Genomic DNA, 25,396 nt, shown 5'->3' with positions numbered 1-25,396 from the left:
TGAAGGACATTTGAGAAGTTTCTAGTTTGGGGCTATTCTGAATAATACAGCTATAAACATTTGCCTGCAAGTTTTTGTATGGACAGATGTTTTTATTTCTTTTGGGAAGATACCTTTGAGACTTCTTAAATTTCCTTTCAGTAAGGTTTTTTTTTCCTATTTAGAAAATATACAGATAGGTTCAGTTCCAATTTGAGCTGGTTCACTGGCTTAGAAAAAACTTTAAATTCAATTAGAAAGTTAATATTTGGATTCTCTGTGGGATTTAGCAAATGAGTACATTCATTCTAGTTTCTGGTTCATGTTCCACTTTAGTTGTTGTCCCTGATGGCAACTTAAAAGTCTATAGCAGATTCTCTGCTAGAAATGAAGACAGATAAGTGTACATGGATTGATAGGCTTATGGAGGGAGAAAACGCATTTTTATATTAAACTCAAGTATTGCAGTTCATTTACTATCTTTCATCCTCTGACCCATATCCCCACACAAGTCCTTGAGTATAAGATTTTATTCATTTCATAAAACCTCCCACAGTCATCTCTGTTAGAAGGTCATGGATTATTGCTCAGGAAGCCACCATGGTCAGGCTCTCACGCCTATGAGACAGTAAACCAAACTTCCAGAGCATAATTCTGTCTGGCTGTTAGGGCTGGGGTATCTCCTCTAGGACTGTCATTGTACCACCGGGGGCCAGTAGCTGACAAGATCAGGGCTGGTCTTTCCTTCTCTTTGATCTGATGCTTTCAGTCATTGATCTTATTTTAATGCATGCCCCAGTGTTTAATGGCATGTTCTTTTACTAGGAAAAATGTATTTATAGGTCAAGGTAATGTGGTTGCAAAAATCTCACCTACATCTGGTACCTTTTGGCTTTTAACTTCAGAGGTAACTGCTGTGTATGACCTATCTTCTAAATCATTGCAACCCTTTTTGTGTTCTGGAATAACTTAAGATAGAGTTGGCAAATGATCTAAGAAGTGGCATTTGTATTAACTATGAGAACCCTGTGGGGTTCAAAGCACTGGAAGTCATTCTTTCAGCTGAACTTGTCCATTGTCCTCCTCAATTTCTACCTCCTGGCTGAATATCACCATAAGGCAGGATGAGCAGAGGGAAAGGTCGGAGAGACCATTATTGGGCGAGATGGACCCTAGTGTGTGCTGCAATGACCTTTGTCTTTTGACCTGGGCATTCTGTGCCTGCCTTGTCCTGTGAACTCCTAGCAGCTTCAGTATCTGAGCATAAACATCGAAGAAGTTTGGTTTACCAGACATGTTTGCCTGTGGGCTTCTTCTTCTTTTCTAAAATTAACATTTCAGCAGGCAAATATCCAAGGTTAGCCAACACCTGCCTATCAACTAGGGAAGAGGAAGAGAATGAAGCGGTGATAATCTAGTGGTTCAATTCATAAAGTAGGGACACGCAAGCTGCAGTGTTAGGGTTGCTTAGTCCAGTGTGGCAGGAGGGGGGATAGTTCCTGATCTTGAAGCTGCTGTGATCTTGGAGCCCAGAATCTTCCTTTAACTCTAACTATATCACCTTCCTCCTCACCATCCTCCTCTGAGAGAGAGAGGACACAACACTGTCCAGATTTTACAGAAGACAAAACGGTGATTCAGTTGTGTGAAAGTGACTAAAGCCTATGTTACCTACTCCTTGGTTCAACATTCTTCTTTTCTGCAGATTGCTTATACATTGTCTTGAAACATATTTTCATTTTTGTTTCTAAGCATTGAGGGGAGCAGGGAGATAGACATAGAGTATTTGAATTCTAGTCTGCTACTGTTGATTTATTTTGCCTGTGCTTGAACATCCTAAATGCAATCACATCTGGCTGGAGTGCGGACCCATTTATGGCTGGCTTCTCTTGTTCAACATATTGTTGTGAGAGTCATCCATGTTGCTGCATGGATCAGTTGTTTGCTCCTTTTTTACTGCTGACTCATTCCACTGCACATATATACTGCAAGTTGTTTATCTATCTCTTGATGTATATTTGTTTTGCTTCCAGTTTCCGGCCACTGTGGATGTAGCTACTATAAAAATGTTTGTGCATGTATTTTGGTGAACATATGTTTTCATTTCTCTTGGGCATATGCATAGAAGTGACGGTGTTGGATCACAGAGGAAGCATATGTCAATCATTATTAGATGTTAACAGTTCCCCATCGTGGTACCAATTCACATTTCCAGCAGCAGCATACAAGAGAGTTCTAATTGCTCCACATCCTCCCGACACTTAGTGTTTCCAGCCTTTTTAATTTGAGTCATTCAGGAGGTTGTACACTCACAATCACATGGTTTATGTATGTATGTATGTATGTATTTATTTATTTATTTCTATCTTCACCCAAGGACACTTTTTTCATTGCTTTTAGAGAGAGCTGAAGGGAGAGAGAAAGTGAGAGACATTGATTGTCGTGGTTTATATTAGCCTTTTCGTAAAGATACTAAGCACCATTTCACAGGTGTATCGACACTTGAATACCCTCTTCTGTAAAATGGTTTAAAAAAATACCTATTATATATGGATTGGTTGTCTCTTATTGGATTTTCAAACACATATATCAAGAATATTTTCTTCAATCTATGTATTGCTTTTAATTCTCTTGAGGGTTATTGTTGATGAATGAAGGTTCTTAATTTGTTGAAGTCCAATTCTGTTGCCTTGTTTAAGAAATCTTTGTCTACTCCAAGGAAAGAAGAATTTTCTCCTGTTTTTTCCCCTAGAAATTCCATCTAAGCCTATTCTTAAATTAATATTTATGTATGGCATGAGCAGGGATTAAGGCTAAATTTTTTTCCCAAGCATTAAGCACTGTTCATATAAAAGACCAACTATTCACTCACTAAATTGTCTTTACTGTAAATGAAGTGACTATATATGTGTGGTCTATTTATGAACTCTTTTATTTCATTGGTTCATTTGTCTATTGTTAAAATAAAGCAGATTAACATGATAACATTTTAAGAAGTCTTACAATTAGGTGACATAAATCCTCCACATTTATTCTTCAGAATTATCTAGATTATTTTAGGTTTGATGTATTTTTTTCACATAAGTTTTATAATAAGCTTGTCAATTTCCACAACATACTTGAGATTTTGATTGGAATTAAATCCATAGAAATATTTGGGAAGAACTGACTTCTCAACAATATTGACTTACAATTAATGAGAAAAGTATATTTTAAGGAGCATAATAGAAAGAGTTTAGATTGCCTTGAAAAGCCTTTTAGTAGAATTAGTACATAGTAATAGACATTGAGAACACTAAAGACTCAGAGCAAAGAGAGAAACATGTTACTAAAAACTAGAGGAAGTGGCTGAAAGCTTCACAGAATTGTCTTCCACAGTTAGGTGGAAAGCAAAACTTAGAAATGATAAACATGGACATTTAGTTGAGAAGATTTTTCAGCAAAGTGTTGAAGGTGTGGCATAGTTTTTCTTTGCTGCTTCTAGTAAAATGTGAGAGCAGAGATATCAACTGAGTGGAGAACTGTTCCACAAAAAGAAACGAGGACTTGATAATTGGGAAATTGTCAGTATTTCCAGGTGGCAAAACATGTCGTGAGTTAGCAATGGCTGCTGAAACATAGCGTAGAGAAAAGGCTGAAGGGGTAGTTACACAAACTTTTGCTCAAACCTTGGAAAGATCTAAAGATCAGAGTACTCAGCTTAACAAAAGACCCTTTCGAGAGATGTATACACCTTCTAAATCAAGCCTGAAGACATCTAGGACAGGAGAGTATAGTTTCTCAGTGATGTCAGGAGAGCCAAAGTTAGAAGGAAATCCTACCTGTGGATGACAGCTTTAGCTGAACCTGTGAATGATGAGAGAGCGCCCCTGGGATGGCACAGCTCATCTTAAAACAGGGAGATGATCCAGGTGAGTCTCACTTAATCATGTCATCCCTTAAAAGCAGAGGAGTATCTGGCTTATGGTAGGAGAGTAAAGCAGAAGACGTCAGAAAGATTAGAAGCATAAGGACTTCATGCTCTTGCTGGCTTTGAAAATGGAGGGGAGCACGTGAGAAAAATGAGGGCATCCTTCAAGATATGAGTGACTCCCACCTCACAGCCAGCAACTAAATGGGGATTTCGTTCTTACAACCACAGAGAACTGGATTCTTCCAACAACCTGAATGCACTTGGAGGCAGATGCTTTCTCCCTTCTACCCCGAATCCACCAGCCTCGACCTGCAGATAAGAGCTCAGCCTCGCTGATTCCTTCATTTCGGTCCTGTTACTCCTGGAGACCTAGTCAAGTCCACCTAGACTGCTGACCTACAGAATTATGAGATAAAAACATTGCAGCTAATTTTGTGATATTTGTTACATAGCAACAGAAAATTTACCTATACAGTTCATCTTCAAAATTTTAGCTGTTCTAGTGGGTGCATAGTGGTATCACTTTGTGGTTTTATTTTGAATTTCCCTGATGACTAGTGAGGTCATGCCTTTCTTCATGTTCTCTACCTGAACACCCTCTTTGGTGAAATGTCTGTTCAAATACTCTGCTCATTTTTTAACTGGATAGTTCATTTTCTCATTATCCAGTTGTGAGAGTTCTTTCTACATTCTGTGTATAAGTCTTCTGCCATACATATGTATTGTGAATATTCTTTATGGCTTGACATTCTGCCTTCTTAATGTTGTTTTCCAAAGACAAAATTTTTAAAATTTTGATAAAATTCAATTTATCAATTTTGTCTCTTATAGTTTATGGTTTTTGTATCTTCCTAAGGTACATTTTTCTGTTCTCTAAAATTATAAAAATTTTCATTTGTTTTCATCTAGAAGTTTTATAATTTATTTTTCTTATGTATAATGTCATATAAGGGACAATATTCATTTTTTCCCATTTGGATATCTTGTTTCAGCACTAATTGTTACTTGTTTAAAGTTTTTCTTTCTTCTTTTTTCATTGAATTTCTTGGTATCTTTGATGAAAATCAATTGACCATATGTATTTGGGTCTATTTTTGGACTCTGTTTGTGTTTCTACACACGTACACACATTTATATTTTATTTTGTAAATGCCACACTGTATCAATTACTGTAATGTAGAAAGGCTTAAAAAAATTTTTTTTATTAAATTCATTGGGGTGACATTCCCTAATAAAATTACATAGGTTTCAAGTGTAAAATTCTATAACACATCATCTGTGTATTGTATTGTGTGTTTACACCCAAAGTCAGGTCTCCTTCCCTCACCATTTCTTCCTTCTTTCCCCTCCTCTTGCTCACCCTACCCCTCTTTCCCTCCGGTAATTACCATACTGTTGTCTGAGTCTATAAGTGTTTTTTTCTTTGCTCAACCCCTTTACTTTTCCACCCAACCCCCAGCCTCCCTCCCCTCTGAGAGCTGTCAGTCTGGTCTCTGTATCTATAAGTCTGTTTCTAGTTTGTCTGTTAGTTTATTTTGTTCATTAGGTTCCACGTATGAGTGAAATCCTATGGTATTTGTCTTTCTCTGACTGGCTTCTTTCACTTAGAATACTCTCCAGGCCCACCCATGCTGTCATAAAAAGTAAGACTTTCTATTTTTTATTAAAAAAATGATAATCAGAGTCTGCAAGTAATTAACCCCCCCATCTAGGTGATTGTCCCCTAACTATGTTGTGTATAAAATTCTAATCCCAGAATTTAGTACAATAGTTGGTGAGAGTAGCAGCTCAGTGCACTAGAACAGTGATTATCAACTAGGGAGGATCTTGCTTCCTAGGGCACTATGGGGAACCATTCCAAGCGTGGGAAATGTGGCCCAGCCCGCACTCGGAAAAGCCAGTAGGGAGCGAGTTTCGGGGGATATTGAAGCAGGGTGCAGCCAAGAGGAAGGCCCCAAGAAGGGATTTGTAATGGGGTCCAGGACTCGGGGTGTCCAGGAAATATTAGAAAAATGTATGTAGGATGTCCTCATCCCCACAAGCCTGAGCCAGGGGGGATGAGACACATGGAACAGGGCCATTCAGAACTGTTTTGGGTAGCAAGAGCTTTGCAGCTAACCCCTGGCATGGTCATTTAACATATCTATAACCTTTAACTGGTTTCATAGATATGTTAAATAGCTGTGGCCATTCTTTGAGCCAGGGGGATGGGAGTGACTTCCACCCAAGATGGGACTGGGAAGCAACTCCCCCTGGTTACAGGGCCTGCGTGAGAGCTTGGAGATGATTGGCTCCATGCCATGGGGCCACACCTGCCCAGACTTACTATGGCAGCCCAGTAAAGCTGGAAGAATACGGGGATGCTGGCAGGTGTAACTGACTGTAGGAGGAGTCAGAAATGGGGCTGCAAAGGAAGATGGGCGCTGGGATTTAAACCTAGGTGTGGCAGCCATAGAAGGGGGAGGACCACAAGGTTTTGGGGGAGAAAGAGTAGACCATGCAGCTCTGAAGTAAATAGGGGGCCACACGGTTCTGAAGTAAATAGAGAGAACCACAAGGTTCTGAGGGGAAAGGAAGAGGACCACACGGTTCTGAAGGAGAGTAGAGAAGACCATGTGGTTTTGGGGTGCTTCTTTTTTGCCACGCAGCTTAGGCAGCAGGAGAGACTTTGCCGGGAAGAAAAGGAGAGGAAGGACTCTTGCTGGTGGGCCGTGAGAAGGTGCCACACAGCTTTGGATTAACTGGAGATTACAGCAGCCACAGCTGATGGTGCCGGGAGCCTGAATCACAGACTTCTACTTCTTTTCCTGAGACACGGTACCCCGGACTGGGCACAGGGAGAGGGAAGGACTGTGCATCTGTGGGTGTTCTAAAGGACTTTAGTATCTTATTGAAGACATTAAGTCATTACTCTAAGTCTGTGTAACTTTTAAATAAACAATTCCTTTCCTTTTCACCAGTCTCTGGCATTGAGAGACGTCTTTCCTCTGGCGGCGGGCATTTCGAACCTAGCAGGTGGGCGTGGGGGGAAGGAACCTCCAGAGACAGAAAGGGGGAATCCTTTCTGTAATAATTTATCGTGAACCACCCCCTGCCCTGCTCTGTAACAATAGGATCCATGCCCACGGATAGGTTCTCCCGTGGGGAATCAGGCCTTCATTGTACCTAGGCCGCTTTAAGACTTGCTTTTTGCTAAAACTCCCTCACCCTGAATTGAGGCAGCAAATGTTTACTGCAGATCTTTAAAGTAACTTCCTAAAATCTGTGCTGAACCTTCCAAGGACCAGTGTAACCAGCTTAACCACTTTTCCCTTTACATTTGCAAATATCCTTCCTCTTTTATGTAATTAGGAACACCCTCTCCTTTGTTTTCTGTAACCGCCTAAAGCGAACCTATGCATAGTAAATGAGGATCATCCTCACTGTGATGTGCCCAGAAAAGCAATAAAAGCCTGACAAGCCAAGAGTCTGGACGCTCAGAGGCACTCTCCTCTTGAGAGAGTGGCGGCACCATCCCTTTTCCTCCATGGGACTCAGTAGTCCGTGTGTATTTGTCTATTGCAGCCACAACACGGATCCCGAGAGCCGGGATCTGCATCAGGGCGCATTTGACAACGTCTGCCACATTTCCACTTGTCACTACTGGAGAGTGGAGGAGGGGGAGTGTGCTACTGGCATCTAGTGGGGAGAGGCAGGGATGCTGCTGAACATCTTACAATGTTCCAGCTGTGCTTCACATACCTGTCCGAGTGGTGTATTTCCCTCAATGCCTTTGGTGGACGCTGGCTTCCATGGTGAGTCAGGGATCTATCAGGGAGTCAGACCTGCCCCAGCAAACTGCTGGCCATCTGGAAAAGGCCTCATGGGAGCAATAGAGGCAGGGCTCTGGGCTTTAGGAATGTCTCAGGGATGGGGCTCCCCACGAAAAGGGCACAGTATGTCAGAGCCATCCGTGCAGGTGGGGCAGCCTTTCAGAAACTTTGCTCCTTGAGCTCTGCTCACCTTTTAATTTCTTCCTTGGCCTCTACTAATATCTCAGATTTCTCTCTGCTCCAGTTTTGAAGATCAAAGATATAAAAAATTAGGAGCAGAAAAGGCACTTGACAAATTTGGACAAGTGCCAGATCTTACTTGCATACACTTTATTGATTTATGAAAATGGCAGATGTCCATTATAAAGAATTCAAGCAGTGCAGACAAGTGAAAAAAAAGACTACAAATCTCCTTAAACCTACCACCCAGAAAAAACCGGTGAGCATCACTGCTGGTGATGATGTAGTCTACTGTTCCCATGTGGTGAGAGGGATGTGAGCAAGAGACAAGGTAAGAGAGAGAAGGGTAAGGAGATGGATGGATGGGGACAGGGAAGTAAAGGAACTTGCCTTAGTTGGCACAGCTGGCTCTAGCCTTCATCACCACGGGGTGCAATTCCATGTTAAGGGCTAATTAAAATAAAAAATAAAATCATGATGACTCATTCAGATTTAAAATAAAGTTTATTTAACTCAATAATAATGGAAGTGGTAAGATGTTAAAACTAGTTCAGAGAAAGATCCAAAGAACAGACAGATTGATCAGTCAGGAAAGTGAAGGGGGAAGGTGGAGGGAAGTGGGACTTACTCTTTTACTGAAAAAAAAAAAAATCCAATTGCATGTCTATAGAAAAAAATCTTTTGCATTGCAATTAGTTATCTGCAGCTTACAAAGCTGTAAAATTGCTCAAAGGCAATGAGAGACTAGAATCAGATCATCCTGAGGAATATGAGCAAAACACTGTAGAATTTTCCTTTAGAGACGTCTAGTAATCTATTTTGCTTCCTCCAAGTTTCCTCACCTCAAGCCCGGGGCCCTTTCCTCCCTCACATCCTGCTGCGTAGCCTTCTGAGGTTCCTACCTCTCATCCTTGTCGGAAGGAGGTTTTGAGAGCTGCGTGCATAACTTCGAGAGTGAGAAAGCACTGAAAGGTATCTTCGTGCTTTTACATTTTATTCATTCTTTGTTTTTACAAGGTCGGGTACTTTATTCTTCTAAGAAGTGAAAATACATCCAAAGAGATACTTAAAATATAATAATTTCTGCACTGTGCCCCCTGCTCCTCCCGTGTCCCCTGCCCCTGGGGGTAATATAGAATTGATTATCTATCCAGCTACACTTTCCTCATGTTTCAACAATTGCACATAAACATTTAGAAACCTACATGGGAATTTTCATTGTGAGACTTTTCACGAGTGGGAAAATATTATATACATAAGTGCATCTTGCTTTTCCCATTGGAAAGGGTACACTGAGGCTATCTCAGATGTGCAGATGTTGATTGGATGCGTTCATGTAAACAGCTGCAGGACATGCCAGGGCGTGGTTGCCACCCACCCAGCCTCTGATTCCTGGCACTGACTGAGGAGGAAATGTAAACAGTTGTGGGATAGGAGGGGAATTGTCCTCCTTGCTGTCCTTAGGCACCGCTGGGAGAGGGGAAGGAGGATAGTCTTTGCCATTTAAATTGAGCTGCGGTGGTAGGGCCGTGTTTACACCTTCGCCCAGCGAGACTATGTACCAGCACCTTCCAATCATGTGGGGTTCTGCAATCAGTGAGGGCGAGCGTAGGGAGCACTACTTGTTAGTTTTAAAGAAAATACTTATTTCCTTAGTAATAAAAGCCAAGTAATGTTCAAAGAAAATGATATTTTACTATTGGGAAAAAGGAGTCTTCCTACCCCACCTCCTAAGAAATACTGCAAATCTAACACAATCTTAGGACATCAAAGGAGTGCTCACTACGTGTGTGTGTATACACACACACACACACACACAGCTGAAAGTTGTTAGCGTGATAAAATTTAGTGATTAGAGAGAAACATCTCATTATTCATAGGAATTTATGTTACCTGGAGCCAAGAAAAAAAAATGTCTGCTAATGGAGTAGGAAAGAAAGGGAGTATAAAAAATGATTTCTGAAAAAGATGCCATGAAATTTTACTGTCTTGGTAAGAAAGGAGGCAGACTCTTAGAGCACCGTGGTCTTGTTAACCTGGAGGATGCGGGAACCAGGACCCTGAGCGCAGAGAAACGTCAGCAAGGAGGGGCTGGAGCCACAGGGCACCTGAAGTGCATATACATACCTCCCTGTCCCCCGGTCTCCAGCCTGCTGTTTTAAAAAGCCCGCCCCTTTACACTTTCCAGTGCTACATGTCTGTCCAAGCTGGCTTCTTGCTTTAATCAATCCACACGTGTTTTGTCGACCATTTACTATGTGCCAGGAGCTCTGGTGGTTACGACTTGCAGATATGGTAAGCTCCTTAAAGGCAGAAACCATCGTGTTTATGACCAAGGGCATACAAATAGAAATAATATGCAAGGCAGCATGCAAGTGATTTTTAATAATGAGCGCAGGCTTTGCACTTCTTGAAAACTTCGAAGTTTTCAGCTGAAAGAAAGTCTGGGAGGGAGAAAGTGCTTTGTGTGCAGCAGGGGCTTAGTACCCGTGAGGTTTAGAAAGAGAGACTCCTTTGAAACTGGGGTCTCAGAAAAGGTCTCAGGGAGGCAGTAAGGTGTCATGGTAATGAAAATAATAGTAATTAGGATCGTGATGGGAATGGTAAGAAGAGCTTGAATTTATTAAATATATCCCTTTATTTAATCCTCCCAACCACCATGGGAGTTAGGTATTTTGATTATTCCAATTTTAGAGGTGAGAAGAACTGATGCCTACGCCAGTTCAGGGTCCAAGTGAGAATGTGGTAAAGTGACGGCAAGCCACCAGTGTTAGAGGATAGGAACCCACCTGTAGGTGAGACCGTGGAGTCTGATTTGTTGAAACTGTGGGAGAACACACACCATGGGTAAGAGTTTGGTGTCTCAGCAAGAGGGTGTTAGAACTATTGTAGGATTGGGAATTTATATGGGTGACTTGGGGGAGTGTCAAAGAAAAAGGAAGTTCTCCCCTGACTAAGCAATTCTATGATCAATTAATAAATCTTATCTAGAAGCAGGGCAGACTAGAAAGGATAACACGATAGTTGGTAAGGCAATAACAGTCAGTTGTTTAGCCCAATGTTTGCTGTTCTGTGTGCCTGTGAGGCTGTTTGTGACCAACAGGAGAACAACCTGATTTTTCTGTAAGCATCAAATTACTGATTCTAGGTTCAGTAATTCTGGATTACTAATTCACAGATCACAGATTACTGTAAACTATGAGTTACTGGATGTTGGAGCTGCCATTTTTCTTCCTAATCTTTCAGTGGTTCGGGCCAGGGGCTGAGCCAGTCGACTTACCTTTCCGCGTCTGTGCAGTAGACCTGCCACGAGGATTCGTTGTCACACTGACAAAGGGCCTGGTCCCCAGCCCAGAAAAGGCTCTCTGCCACTGAGGGATTCCTGGAGGACGGTGACCAGAGATGGCTGGAGGATGGACGGGATTTCTCACCCCTCAGAAGACGGGGAAGGGCTTCTGGTTACAGAATGGCAGGCAGGAGGAAAAGCAGGAATATGGGGAAAATATTATTTCCCCTAAAATTCCCACAGACTGGCTTGACTCACCTTTTAATTTCTTTTGGAGCTTAGGAGCAATGTTCAATCAGTCTTTCTTTCTTTTTTTATTTCAGAGAAAAAGCAAAGATATCCTCATGATTTCCCCAGAAATACCCTCTTTGTTATCTGCTTATAGAGAGGAGAGTTTTAGTCTGTTAACCCTTGGAGACAAACTGTTTCTCGAAGGTGTATTCTTTTTCTCTCCATGGAAGATATTGGTGAAATAAAGCTGAGCTCATCTCCTAATCTTTTCCTTTTCAATAGTTACAGACATTTATTCCTTGGGATCATGGAAAGCCCTGATGCAGCAAAACTCTTGGCTACACAATTAATTTCCAGTGTATCAGCTGATAAGTGAAGCACAGCTATAGTTGTAAGGAAATAATTTCTTTCCAACCTGAAGATAGGAAGAAGGAAGAATAGCTGTTCAGTTTTAAAGTGGATCTTATTTGTTTTTAATGAGTAAATCCAATAAACAGCACTGTTAGATGATTCACTTGGACGTTTCTAGTTAAGGGTGAATCCATGGTATTAAACACCCCCAGGTGATTCTCAGGTAGGTGGGGAAGGGTGTACTTCTGCTGTCCAAAGATGGGCATAGTTCATCAGAGCTGCTATTACTGCATCAGGGAAAATAGGGCATTTTGCCATTTTAGAGGCAATTGCTGTTCTTACAAATAATATTAAAGGAAATGACAGTGTTTAGCAACATCAGCAAAATGAGAACTGCACAAAAAAATTGCAACATGCCTTCCGATGATAATTTTTTCCTTTCTAAAGAGAGAAGATGTACTCTAAACATAAAAATACCTTCACAGCAGAAAAGAAAACCCTGTATAGACAAATTCCAGTGTTCCCTGAGTACTGATTTTTCAGTCATAAGATGATATCTCGACCAATTCAGATAAAGAAAAAAAGGAGAAAGGGGGGCTTTTCTGGAGGTTTTAGGTTTCTTGACACCATGGGACTCAGGAGCCCTTTAACAATGATTTGTGTCTTTCAGATGGACCAACTTGGCAAAGAAACTTGCCCAAGGTTAGATTTCTCTTCCAAGACATGGTGATAATAGGTTTCTTATCATGTTCTTGCTGTCATGAAGGGAATTTAGATTTGGGGTCTGTTTTAGATTTGGGGATCTCCAGAAAAGTTTTCTTTTGTTCATTTATAGTTGCATCCAGCACTTTCTAAATCTTCAAAAATTCACATACCTTTTGTACCATATAAACTCAGTGATTTATATTATAGCTGTGGAAATTAAAATCCAAAGAGATAACCAAATTAGCCAGGATTGACCACAAAGTATCTGTGTAGGATGTCAAGATTCAATGCCTCTGGCTTGCCATTTGTCACTCCATTACATGTCATATTTATTAATATTTAATCCTGTTGTACATTTTAAGTTAGTTTAACTATGATTTATAGTTAGAACCCAGAATCAATCTAATGACTACAGATTTACTTGCAACTTGATTTTCTTGGTTACATTTTTAAAATAATAGGAGTGTCTGTGCTAGACAGACTCTAAGCAGGGAGCACAATGTACCATTAAGTGGATTTGCAGTCAGGTAGGGCTGAACAAATACACCTTAGCAGCTTTGTTAGTTGGTCCCTTTTTGGTTGCAAGTGACAGTAAGTTAGCTCTGTCACAACTGCCCTATGTCCCTGTGGGAGCTGCAGAATGCGGTAAAGCTTCAAGGATCTCTGGAGCTTAGTCCCCAAATATGCCGGTGAGAGCAATGGAGGGCCATGGGCTTTGGAGTCAGACAACAGCCTTGGGTTCCAATCCTGGATCGGCACTGCTAACTATATGTGTGAGCTCAGCTTGGCTGAGAAATCTCCCATGTTCGTTTCCTCCTGCAAAGTGGAGGTCACAGGTATGTCCTTAGAAGGTGGGCATATGATGAGATAAAACAGCACTCTGGAGTTAAAGAACATGCAGGGCTGGAGGCCTGGGAAGGTCAAGGGAGACACGCATGCCCAGTCTTCTTTCTGCACTGTGAAAGCAGCAGTATTGGGAATGGAGGACACGACTCAAGGTCACACCTCCCATGTACTCTTTTTGTTTTGATCTTTGTTACAGCATCTCAACAGCCACGTGGTTCTACTCTGATGTTGTAGGGGGAATGATTCCTTAACCTGGAGGTTCCAGCAAACAGTAGGAGAGGTGGAAAAATCCATTTTCACAGAAAAAGAGAAACAGTGTTAGATGAAGGTACCGATGTACAGGAAAATGCCCTGCTTCCATAGCTGGGGAGCCTCGAGGCTTTGTGAATATTTTACCCTCAAATGGGAACAGATGTAAATGACTAAAAAGTGCCCTAAGAGGTAGAAAGCTAAAATACAGTAGAATCCAGAGTTGAAAATTAAGAATTATTTTCTTTGCAACTATTTTCAACCTCCAGGGGACAAATCCACCTAGTCTTTTATGCATACAGATAGAACAAAATACTTCCAATTATTTTTATAAAAAAGAAAGCACTAACTCTAATACAAGGGCAACACACACACACACACACACACACACACACACACACACTGTTTTTACCTGGGTATTTATAATCATCATAGCACATAGAATCCAGCAGTATTTTAACAGAAGAATCACCATGACAAGGTGAGATTCATTGTAGGACTTTGTTAATTATTTAATACTAGGAAATCAATATTTTTAATTTATTAACAGCAAAGGAACAAAACCAGTGTAATTGACAGATGCTGAAAATGCATTTGATAAAAATTAACTTCCATTCCTGATACAAAAAACTCTCATTAAAATATTGATAAATAGATAAGCTTATAGCTTTAACCATGTATTTATAACCCATGGCTGGCCTCGTGCTTAGTGATAAAACTCCCACCGAAGTCAGAACCATAAAATGAATGTGTACTGTTGTAACTATGATCTGGTAGTGTTTTCTTCCTGGCGTGCCAATTCTACTAGAAAAAGAGAGTGAGCAGAGAGAATATGATTTGCAGACTGTGAACTACTATGAAGCAATAAAACGACAGTAAGGTTCTCCATATACTGACTCATAAAGATGTCTATTCCATATTGGAGGGGAAGGTAGAAAATGAACAATAAGTAGAATATGATGTTGTTTTTTTGAAAAGTAGAGTATGAGGGGAGACTCCCCCCAAAACCCCGGAATTCCTTTAGAAAAATTGTGTATTTATTTTTGCATGTTTAAACTCCAGTCACCTCCCAAGTGCTCTCCATTTGATGCAGTGCCCCTATTGAGATGTTTTTCCCACTGCTCAGAAGTTTTTGAACTTGTTGATTTTGATGCATTTTAATGCTTGTGCCGTTTTTTTTGTTGTTTCATCTCTTCCACATTGGTAAAACATTTCCTTTTGAGGACTTTTTTCACTGGGGAAACAACAAAAGTCCTTTGGGGTGAGATCAGGTGAATAGGGAGGGTGGGGTATGGGGGTCATGCCATCTTTGGTTAAAAACTGCTGAACACTCAGCGTGGTGTGGGCAGGTGCGCCGGTAAGTCACCCGTCATGAAATGGACAAACACGTTAAAAGAGTCTTAAAAAAATTCACTGAAGCTGAACAGCAGCCTCTCACAACAATGCCAGTGGGTACACTGATACAGATGGACTCCTAGAACATTCACCTGTGGGGGAAGCCTGTACTGCCAGCGGCCCGCTCTCCAGAAGACAGTTCCAGTTTATTTTGGGTCCCCCCTATACATGAGCATGTGTAGGGAGGTGAAATGCATAGAAAAAACTCATGAATTTTAGTTAGCAAAGTAATAGTAACTCTTTTGCTTTTGGCTTATAGGACAATCTCATTTCTTCTTTGTGCCTTTTAGGAATTGCTTGACTTTTTTAAAAAAAGTAAATGTCAAAGGTTAAAGGCAGTTTGATTTTAAATCCTGTTCTCTTAATCACTTCTCTATTACTTTTATTATTAGAAAGAAAATGCTGTTGCTATTTACGAAACACAAACATATGTTTTATATATATATACACACACACATACATCTGTTATATGTAAGATATATGGGTATAATATGTATTTATATATAAAATGGCATGTATATTTATATAGGTAAAAAGGAAATTGTATAAGTATATACATAAGTATATATGTGTGTATAAGTATACAAATATGAAATATTTCAAATTCGAATAGCATGCCTAGCACATGGTGAACAAATATATTTATTGACCTTTGTGAACCCTCCCTACCTGAAATGCAAGTGGGACTATGCTTATTTAGTTCGTTTGCCCTTGCAGCAAGCGGGTGTCCTTCACAGAGCATTAATATTAAACAGAAATATTTTATGCATGCTAATATGATAAACAATAGAAAATTGAATCTCCCTGCATGAGCAGCAGCGCACTGGCCTGCAGTTTCCGTGTAGATGGAGATACCAGTGCTGGTGGGGTCGCAAGGGCCATGGACTCAGGGCCTGGCATTGGGTAGGAGAAGCCTCCGGAGCAGCTGGCTTTCAGGTGTGGAAGGATTTGAATTCCCGCTTCACGGAACTCTGGCCCCTCTGCTCAGGGCCGCAAGGAGGGAGGTGAGCGTATAGGCAGGCTGTAAGGTGGGCGACTGCCACTTAGGCGATCCAGATGGTACCCACAGCCGGAAGGCCTTTGCTGTGTCGTCTGGACTATGCCACAGTTCACTTTTGTTCAGCTAGAACACAGCCTCTGCGTCTTTCACAGGCTGGTGTCTGAGCTCGAGGATAGGAAAAGGCCCGTGCTGAGGCGAGCACTGGCCACAGAAGAAACTAGATGCCCCTGTGAACGGCATCTCCCACGTGGTGCCAGGAAAGAGGTGGCCAAGCCTCCATGCATTGAGAGGGAGGTGGCACTATGAGCCTGGCACGTGGCGCTGCTGCTACACAGCAGCCTGTGCTGCCTGATCGGCTGTCACGGGAATGGGCAGTTGGAAAGGTGTCTTTACACTATGGTGGGATTCCTAGAGCTTCTCCCTCCCCTTCCCACTACACCCACCACTCACTTACTATCCCCCATCTCTTCTTAGGACTCAGTGTGTTGTTCTGGGCTGGTAATGTCCAGGGATCAGATGAATCTCTCTTGTTCGCTCTTAGATGCCCAACTCTTCCTTTATAGCTTAACCTTGCCTTCTATTAGATCTAGGCTTTGGCCTTTCCCCTCCTTAAGTCTATTCACCTAATCTCCTACTCTTGTTACAGGGTAGGTGGGGGGTGGTTCATGATAAATTATTACGGAAAGGACTCCCCCTTTCTGTCTCTGGAGATTCCCCCCCACACACACACACCTGCTAGGTTCGCAATGCCTGCCACCAGAGGAAAGACGTCTCTCAATGCCAGAGACTGGTGAAAAGGAAAGAAATTCTTTATTTAAAAGTTACACAGACTTAGAGTAATGGCTTAATGTCTTCATCAAGATACTAAAGTCCTTTAGAATACCCACAGACGCAAACAGTCCTTCCCTCTCTCTCTGCCCATTCCTGGGTACCGTATCTCAGGGAAAGAAGTAGAAGTCCATGATTCAGGCTCTTGGCACCATCAGCTGTGTGGATGCTGCAATCTCCAGTTAATCCAAAGCCATGTGGCACCTTCTCATGGCCCACCAGCAAGAGTCCTTTCTCCCCTTTTCTTCCTGGCAAAGTCTCTCCTGCTGCCTAAGCTGCGTGGCAAAAAGAAGCACTCCAAAACCACATGGTCCTTTCTATTTCTCCAGAACCATGTGGTCCTCTCTATTTACTTCAGAACTGCGTGACTCTCTCCTCTATGGCTGCTGCACCTAGGTTTAAATCCCAGCGCCCATCTTCCTTTGTAGCCCCATTTCCGACTCCTCCTACAGTTGGTTATACCTGCCAGCATCCCTGTATTCATCCAGCTTTACTGGGCTGCCATAGTAAGTCTGGGCAGGTGTGGCCCCATGGCATGGAGCCAATCATCTCCAAGCTCTCACGCAGGCATTGTAACAAGGGGGAGTTGTTTCCCGTCCCATCTTGGGTGGAGTTAGCTCCCATCCCCCTGACTCAAAGCATGGCCACAGCTATTTAACATATCTATAAAACCAGTTAAAGGTTATAGATATGTTAAATGACCGTGCCAGGGGTTGGCTGCAAAGCTGTTGCTACCCAAAACAGCTCTGAATGGCCCTGCTCCATGTGTCCCATCCCCTCTGGCTCATCAAGGGGTGAGGACATCCTATATATATTTTTCTAATATTTCCTGGACACCTTGAGTTCTGGACCCCATTACAAATCCCTTCTTGGGGCCCTCCTCTTGGCTGCACCCTGCTTCACTCTCACCTCCTTGTCATTCCCCTGATTCAGGTCTCTAGCTTTGTGTGGAAGAACTCAGTGAGTGAGGATAAAGGCTTCTTTTTTGGCAGGGGCAGTTGTGGGGGTGGAAAGGGAGGGACAGAAACCTCAATGTGAGAGAGAAACATCAATTGGTTGCCTCTTGCATATGCCTGATTGGGGACTGAACCCGAAACCCAGGCATGTGCCCTGACCAGGTATAGGAGACCGTTCTGCATGGCATGGGCCCAGCTTCCACTCCAGAAGGCCAGAGGAAAGCGAGGTCTGGAACACAGGACCACGCCCACAGATAGGTTTTCCTGTGGGGAATCAGGCCTGCATTTTTGCTAGGCCACTTTGAGACTTGCTTTTTGCTAAAACTCCCTTATACTGCATATCTTTAAAGTAACTTCCTAAAATCTATGCTAAACCTTCCAAGGACAGGTGTAACCAGTTCAACCACTTTTCCCTTTACATTTGCAAATATCCTTTCTTTTTGATGTAGTTAACAACATTGTCTCCTTTGTTTTCTGAAAAGGTAACCACCTGAAGTGAAACTGAGCATAGTAAATGAGGACCATCCTCAATGTAATGTGCCAAGAAAAGCAATAAAAGCCTGTCAAGGCAAGTGTTGGGGCACTCTCCTCTTGAGAGAATGGCTGTGCTGTCCCTTTCCCTCCACAGGACTCAGTAGTCCGTATGAATTTGTCTTGTCTCAGCCACAATGCCACGGACACTGCAGGCTGGTGTCTGCATCAACCAGGAATCAAACCCATGACCTTTTGGTTCATGGGACAGCTCAACCAACTAAGCCACATTGGCCAGGGCAGGACAAAGGCTTCTTTATTAGTCACAGCACACTGAGAAGCAGCCAGCGTGTTCCCTCCCCTCTACACCCCTGGGTATTTTCACATTTGCCCTGAGTTCTGGATTAACTTGAGATACTAATTGGTAATGGAGGAATTTCAGGCAGGCTGCTGAGGCAGATGGATGGATGGGCAGTTTTTATTAGCATTTTTCTAATCAATGAGATAAGTGACCCCAATGTGTACTTTACCATATGGAGTACACATGCAAATCATATTTGTGCCTTCAAGGAGGTAACAACTCAGTTAGGCACTTGTTTAGATCATAAACATGGATTAAAAATATAGTAACACGGGATTTAAAAAATGATATAAGCATAAGGTGGCATAAGACATGCTTAGCCAGTCAGGGCAAAAGATGGACCGGAAATGGTGCTCTTTGAGCATCTGTTGTGTGCCTGACGCTGTAACAAGCACTTTTATGTATTCTGTTTTCTCTAACCTTTTCCAAACTCTCTAAGTTAGGTTTTATTCTTTTCATTATGGAGATGAGAAAAGCGAGGTGCAGACATGAGTAGTAAATTGTATTGACAGTCACCCAGACTGGAAGCTCCCGAGTTTCTTGTAAGGGCGAGGGGATGAGCTTGACTTGTGCATTTTTGAGAGATAAGACCAGGGAAAGAAGGCATGTTCTCAGCCCATATATGTTGGAACTACCTGAAGATTTTGCTAAATATACAGGTTTCTGGGACTCATCAGAATTTCTGAGAGTGGGGTGGCAAGTTTGAGTTTTTGAAAAACTTAAAAAATAGAGTAGAGGATAAAGAATAATATGATAGTATCCTTCCTATAGCTTGTTTGGGATTTTCAATTTCCAATTTTTTATTACTAGGGAATAAGAAACATGATTGATTTTTATATATTGATCTTGTGGCTTGCAACCTTACTAAACTCATGTATTATATTTAGTAGCTTTCTTACAGCTCATTGGGAATTTTCATGTTATTTGTGAGTAAAGGAAGTTTTCCTTCCTTCCTTCCTTCCTCCCTCCCTCCCTCCCTCCCTCCCTCCCTTCCTCCCTCCCTTCCTTCCTCCCTCCTTCCCTCCTTCTCTCTTTTCCATCTTTCCTTCCTTTGTTTCTTTCTTTTTAGCCTATATTCCTTTATGCCTTTTGTTTCCTTTTCTTGCCTTAATGCACTGGCTAGGATATTCAGCATGATGTTGAATAGGCATTATGAGCGTAAATATCCTTGACTTTTTCTGATTTAAGGAGGAAATAATAATAATTATTATTATTTACTATTAAGTAAAATAATAGTAAAATATTATTTAGTAAAATAATAATTTTTCTAAAATTACTGTATTTTACTATTTTAGTATTTACAAAAACTATAGTTTTTTTGGTAAATCTCCTTTATTGAATTAAAGAAGTTGCCTATTACTACTAGTTTGCCAAAAGTTAGTACCATGAGTACATTTAAAATTTTTTCAAATGTTTTTCTCTGTATCTTTTGAGATGATCAAATTTATTTTTTCTTTTTTACACAGCATGTTGAAATATATTGATGATTTATGAAAGCTGAACCAAGTTTGCATTCTCAGGATAAAGCTTACTAGGCCTTGATGTTTCATTATTTTTTATAAAGCAGTAAATTTTATTGACTAACAGATGAAGAATTTTTCATCTGTGTTCACAGGAATGTTGGTTTGTAGTTTTATTTTCTTATAATGTCTCTACTTGAGGGTTATATTACATTCTGATGGTAAAATGATAAAATTTTGTGATAACTGCTTTACGTTTTTTTCCAATAAAACCAAACTTGTTAAATATTTATCAGTAACCTTCCTTGTACTCTGGGTTTTAGTTGGTTTTGGCCAACAGGGTATCTTGGCAGAGACGGGAGGGCAAGAGGAACATGAGGTCGGGCATTTATTCACCTGCCTCCTTCCCTGACAAGTCTCTGCATTTCTCTACTTAAGATCACAACCCCTGTAAGGCAGGTCTTTCCTTGCAGCTCTGTCTCTGAGTTCTAGGAACTGTTCCCTCACCTTCTCCCTTCATGCCTGGGGTGAAAAACAGTTCCCTGCCCTTGTGAGCCTGTGACTGCATCTTGTGCTCTTCCCTTAGCCAGGTGGACACTTGTAAATCACTCCTTAAAAAAACTCAGGAGCCCTATTTGTGTGATCCGACTCTAACTAGGACCCTAGCTGGTGGACCTTTCACCAGCTTTCGGTCTTCATATCCTATTGTATGGACTTGCAGATATCTTTGGTTTTCATTAAAAATTGTTTCTGTTTCTTGTTTCCTTTGTTTTTGGAGATTTTCTTTAGAAAAGAAGGGACGGAAAGTACTTTAGTTGGAGAGAAGCTTTTCAGATTATATATTAACTTATTTTTCAACACTGGAGTGTAAAAACTATTGTCAATATTTGGTTTAAAGATGGCAGAGTCACATAATCCCTGACCCATCTTTTTCCCATACTCGAGGCAGAATAAATCATTGCCTCTTCATTGTTCCCAGATAACCTTGGACAGGGCTATTGGAAGTCCTCCAATGTATCTTAAAGGCAACAGTCATGCCTCCTTTGCCTTTGTGTTCCAGAAAATAGCACAGAAATGAGAAATAGAGCCATTTCCCTAGTTAGAAAGGCCCTCTCTCAAAGGGTGGCCAACAGTGTAAGGAGATTAAGGTGGGTAATGCTGTGTATTTGGATGTGGGACTCTGTGTGTGTGTGCATCCCATCTCTGAGCCTTTTGCACTGGCCTTTCAGGCTTTGCACCCAAGTCACAGAGAACTGAGGCCTTGAAACTCTTCCAAGGACCTGTGGGCTCTCACCTTGACTGATGTCTGTGGCATGTATAAGGCCTCCTACTCCTCCAATTAGGAAACCGTAGAACACAGAGGAATACCCCACAAGGGTTGGTAGTGTGTAGCTATTTAAGAAATACGATTATCATATTCTTTCATGAACTTAGATTGGCATGTAATAACAAAAACTGGTTGTAGTCTTGTTTTTTTAATCTTCTATGTTGCTTTTCTTCCTCTTATTTTCTCTTTTATTTCTACTTAAATCATTCAAAACTTTTCAGGTGGCTAAAATAAATATTTTAATTATTCATTTGTGTGTGTGTATAGTAAGGTCCCAGTTATCCAAGAATAAAGTACTCATCTTTAGATTCCTAGATTCCATTTAGATTCCATTTAGCATACATTTAACTTCTTTTGAATAATTTGATTTCTAAGTAATGACATTCCTTTTGATTTTGAGAATAACTTCCTTAGTTTTTTAAAAATGAGGCTGCCCATAGGCTAACTTTTGATTTAATTAAGAAGAGCTCATAAATATTGTTTGGGTGGTCATGTGCAAGATACGTCACTCAAATCAGGCTGCCCGTATGGACCTCTGTTATAGGACGGTCTGATAGTGTAGTTGTGTGTGTATGTTCCTTGTTGTGTGTTCATAGCTTTCTCTTCTTCTTAGTTTTTTTCTCTTTTCCTAATCCTAATTTCTTGCTGCATCTTTTCTTTCAAATTTGCACGTTTTAGTGTTCTGTGGCTGGGCGGCTTGTTAACAAACCAGTCAGTCTACTCTTCTACACAAGTCCATAAGCCTTGGAGGCAGAAGATATTTGAGAACAAATGGTCTCTCTTCTAGTTGAGTACTTCTCAAGTTTTAATGTGCATCAGAATCCCCTGAGGATCTTGTAAAATGCAGATTCTGATTCAGTTGGCTTCTGGTGGACCTGAGGTTCCGCATTTCTAACAAGCACTCGGTGAGGCTAATACTGCTAATTTAAGGATCACATATCAAGTACAAAGTTCGATTGTTGGCCACTAGCACAGATTTGGTCCATAGTTATAGGGGACATTATTGTTAATATTTGCTGTATATATTTCAAATGCCATTGGTGTATGATCCCCTCTGAAAAGTGTTGGGTTCTTGACGGATGAATCGATTAGAAGCACATAAGCAAAACATGACTTAGCTGCCATTTAAAAATCAGAACTCTGTGAATGAGATAAATGTGTAAGAGAAGTGTTGGGGCAAGATGGAGTCCTTTGAACAAAAAAAAAGAAAAAGAGACTAAGTTTACCATTAGTCTGCCTCAGGTAGGTTAGAAACAACTTTAGGAACATGGAAAAATTGTGATAATTCTCTCTGGTTATTCTTCAGAGCTGCAAGTTCTGTAGTGCATGCTCTGGCTGTCATTTATCTTTTAGACCGTCTGGGGAGAAAACTTTGTAACAATATTTTAGTATTTTGCTTAGGAGCTTGGAATTATGGGAATTTCCCAGCATGCTTTGCAACCATTGACTAATCTGTAGCAGGGTAGCCTTTCTGTTCACTTACACTTCCTCAGGCTCCCCTGTACCTTATGGTTATCCTGGCTCCCCTTCAATGAAAATCATCAAAGATTCTTAACGGGAAGTTGATTTAGGCAAGAGGTGACATTTAGGTAATACTTTTTGCCAATTCAGATGGATTGTTAGTGGCAGAGGGATTACTATATCGAGAAGGATTCTAAAGTTTTGTTAAGATTTGTAAATTATGTCTTCTCAGAGATTAGGAGTGAAGCATGTGTGTCAGATATTTTTCACTTACAGTCCAGCCTTAGAAGGCAGAAGGCTTCTCGATAGACAGGTGGGATGTTGATTCATTAGCCCTAAGCCCTATAACCACTCAAAGCAGCCTACATGCTGTTTTCCTCTTTTCCTTTGTTTTCAGCACCATTGCTCTGGCATTTAATGATAATATGCAAATTTTGGCATCAGGAGTTATTTCTAATTATCCAGTCAGATATGATTTTGTTTGATGTCTTCTCATTCTTATCATCGATCCTTCACCATAGGCGTTTCTAAAAAGGCAATGGTTTCCTGGCTAAGTGAGAGAGAAACAAGATTTGCCAGTTGGTCTTGGCTGGCTTTCTTTTTAAATAAATAGTCTGCCTGCTCTCCGAAGGGTGTCTCCCAGCAGGGAAGCTGTCACCTGTCACTCTTGAGTCAATCACTAAAAAACACTTTGTCTTGCTCATGCTGTGGGTGGTGATATGATCCAAAGTCTCCTGGTCTGGAGGCTCTGCTGGCTGAAAGGCAGGTTTATGTGGTATTTCCATCTTTTCAATAAAGTGCCCTATACAAGGCTAAGCTAAGGTCTCTTATTACTCTTAGCTCAGGCCATTACTGTGGGAGCATTTTTTTTCTTTAGCCTTAAGAAATTGTGCCAAGCTACTGTTATGCAGGTCAACTCAGAAATGATCTCTGCATTTGCTAGTCTTCAGTGAGTGGTGTTGTTCAGTGGGACTTGAACTGGTTCATTTGGATAATTCTGAGTCTGAATTCTGCCATGGCTCCTACTAACTGGTGACACTCAGAAAGTCACCTTTCTGAGCCTTCATTTTCTCATCTGCGAATTGGAGACAATAACAACTACCTCCTTGTTGGTGATGTGAATATTCTCAGTACTCAGGACTTATCTTGATTTTTTTTATTTTACATTTTTAATGCAATAGGTACCCAGTAAATGACCTTTCCCCTTTTCCTTCTTTTGTGTTTGATACAAGATCTTACTGTGTTTTGTTTTGATTTGATTTTGTTTTGGATTTTTTACAATTTTTATTTATTTATTTATTTGAGAAAGGGGAAGGGAGGGAGAAAGAGAGAGAGAGAAACGTTGATGTGAGAGAGGAACATTGACTGGTTGCCTCGCATACATGCCTCTATGAGAGTCTGAACCTGCAACCCAGGAAAGTGCCTGGACTGGGAATTGAACCAGCGACCTTTCCCTTTGTGGGATGACACCCAACCAACTGAGCTGCCCTTGTCAGGGCTTGATTTTCTTTTGGTTGTGATAATTGAAGTGTTCCTGGAATTTCTGTTACTGTGGGGTCTTCTAGGTAAACATCAAGTGCCGACAGAGCTGAGAAGAGAGAGAGGTCTTAGTGACACTAGGGCTCAGGGCCCAGTAGACTAGAGAGGAGAACAGAGTCCAGAAACTTCCAGACTGGTGAGTCTTTAAGGGATTGCCAGATTATTAGATAGAGAACCTCATCATCCAGAGGCAACCGAAGCATGGCAGGGGAAAATATTCCATGGGAATGTTTAGAAATATGTCCTCCAAACAAGGCTGAACCCAGCCAAAGTGGGACCCAGGTGATATTACATTCATGATATTACAGTCATTCATGTCCCAAACATTTACTTATCACTTTGTATGTGCTGAGCTCTCTATCTGTCCTCGCCTCAAATAACCCGTGATAGAGTGGTGGAATGGTAACTGTGTACCATGTGACTGTGTGTTTTAACTGAAATGGTGGAGATAAAACTACTTTTATGAAATATCTGAAGACCAGATCTCTCTTTTTCAGTATTTGTCCCCCCTTCCTAACCCATGTTTCCTTCTTCCTGGACTTACGAACTGTACCTGGAGAGAGATGGCATGTCCCAGTCTTGCTTGTAGCTTGGTGTCACTGATTTTTCCCCATTGGAACTTGGGCAAAAATGATGGGTGCAACTTCTGTGTCCTTGCTTAAAAGGAAACCCTTTGCTATGAAGATCCACTCTTTCTCTCCCTCTGTCTGGCAAGGCAATGCCACATACCCTCGGAAGGCATTATTGTGGAGAACAGAACATCCCTGCTTGCCTGCTTCCCCAGACAACTTCATGGGGCAGAGCTGGTCACCTGCCCTGGACTGGCACACGAGAGAGCAATCAACTTCCAAATACTTTATTCACTGAATTGCAAGATCTCTTTATTATAGCTTCTATTAAGTAGACAAATTAACAAATTAAGTAGTCATGACTTTTTTTGAGGTAGTTTTTGAGGTTTTTGTTGGCTACATGAGATTCCTGAAGATATAGGATTCAGACAAACTCTGGGTCGAAGCTTAACTGTGGAATACTTCCACATCTAAGAC

This window comes from Desmodus rotundus, chromosome 4, assembly GCF_022682495.2.
Source record: "Desmodus rotundus isolate HL8 chromosome 4, HLdesRot8A.1, whole genome shotgun sequence".
NCBI classification, from domain to species: domain Eukaryota; kingdom Metazoa; phylum Chordata; class Mammalia; order Chiroptera; family Phyllostomidae; genus Desmodus; species Desmodus rotundus.
This window is presented reverse-complemented; position numbering follows the sequence as displayed.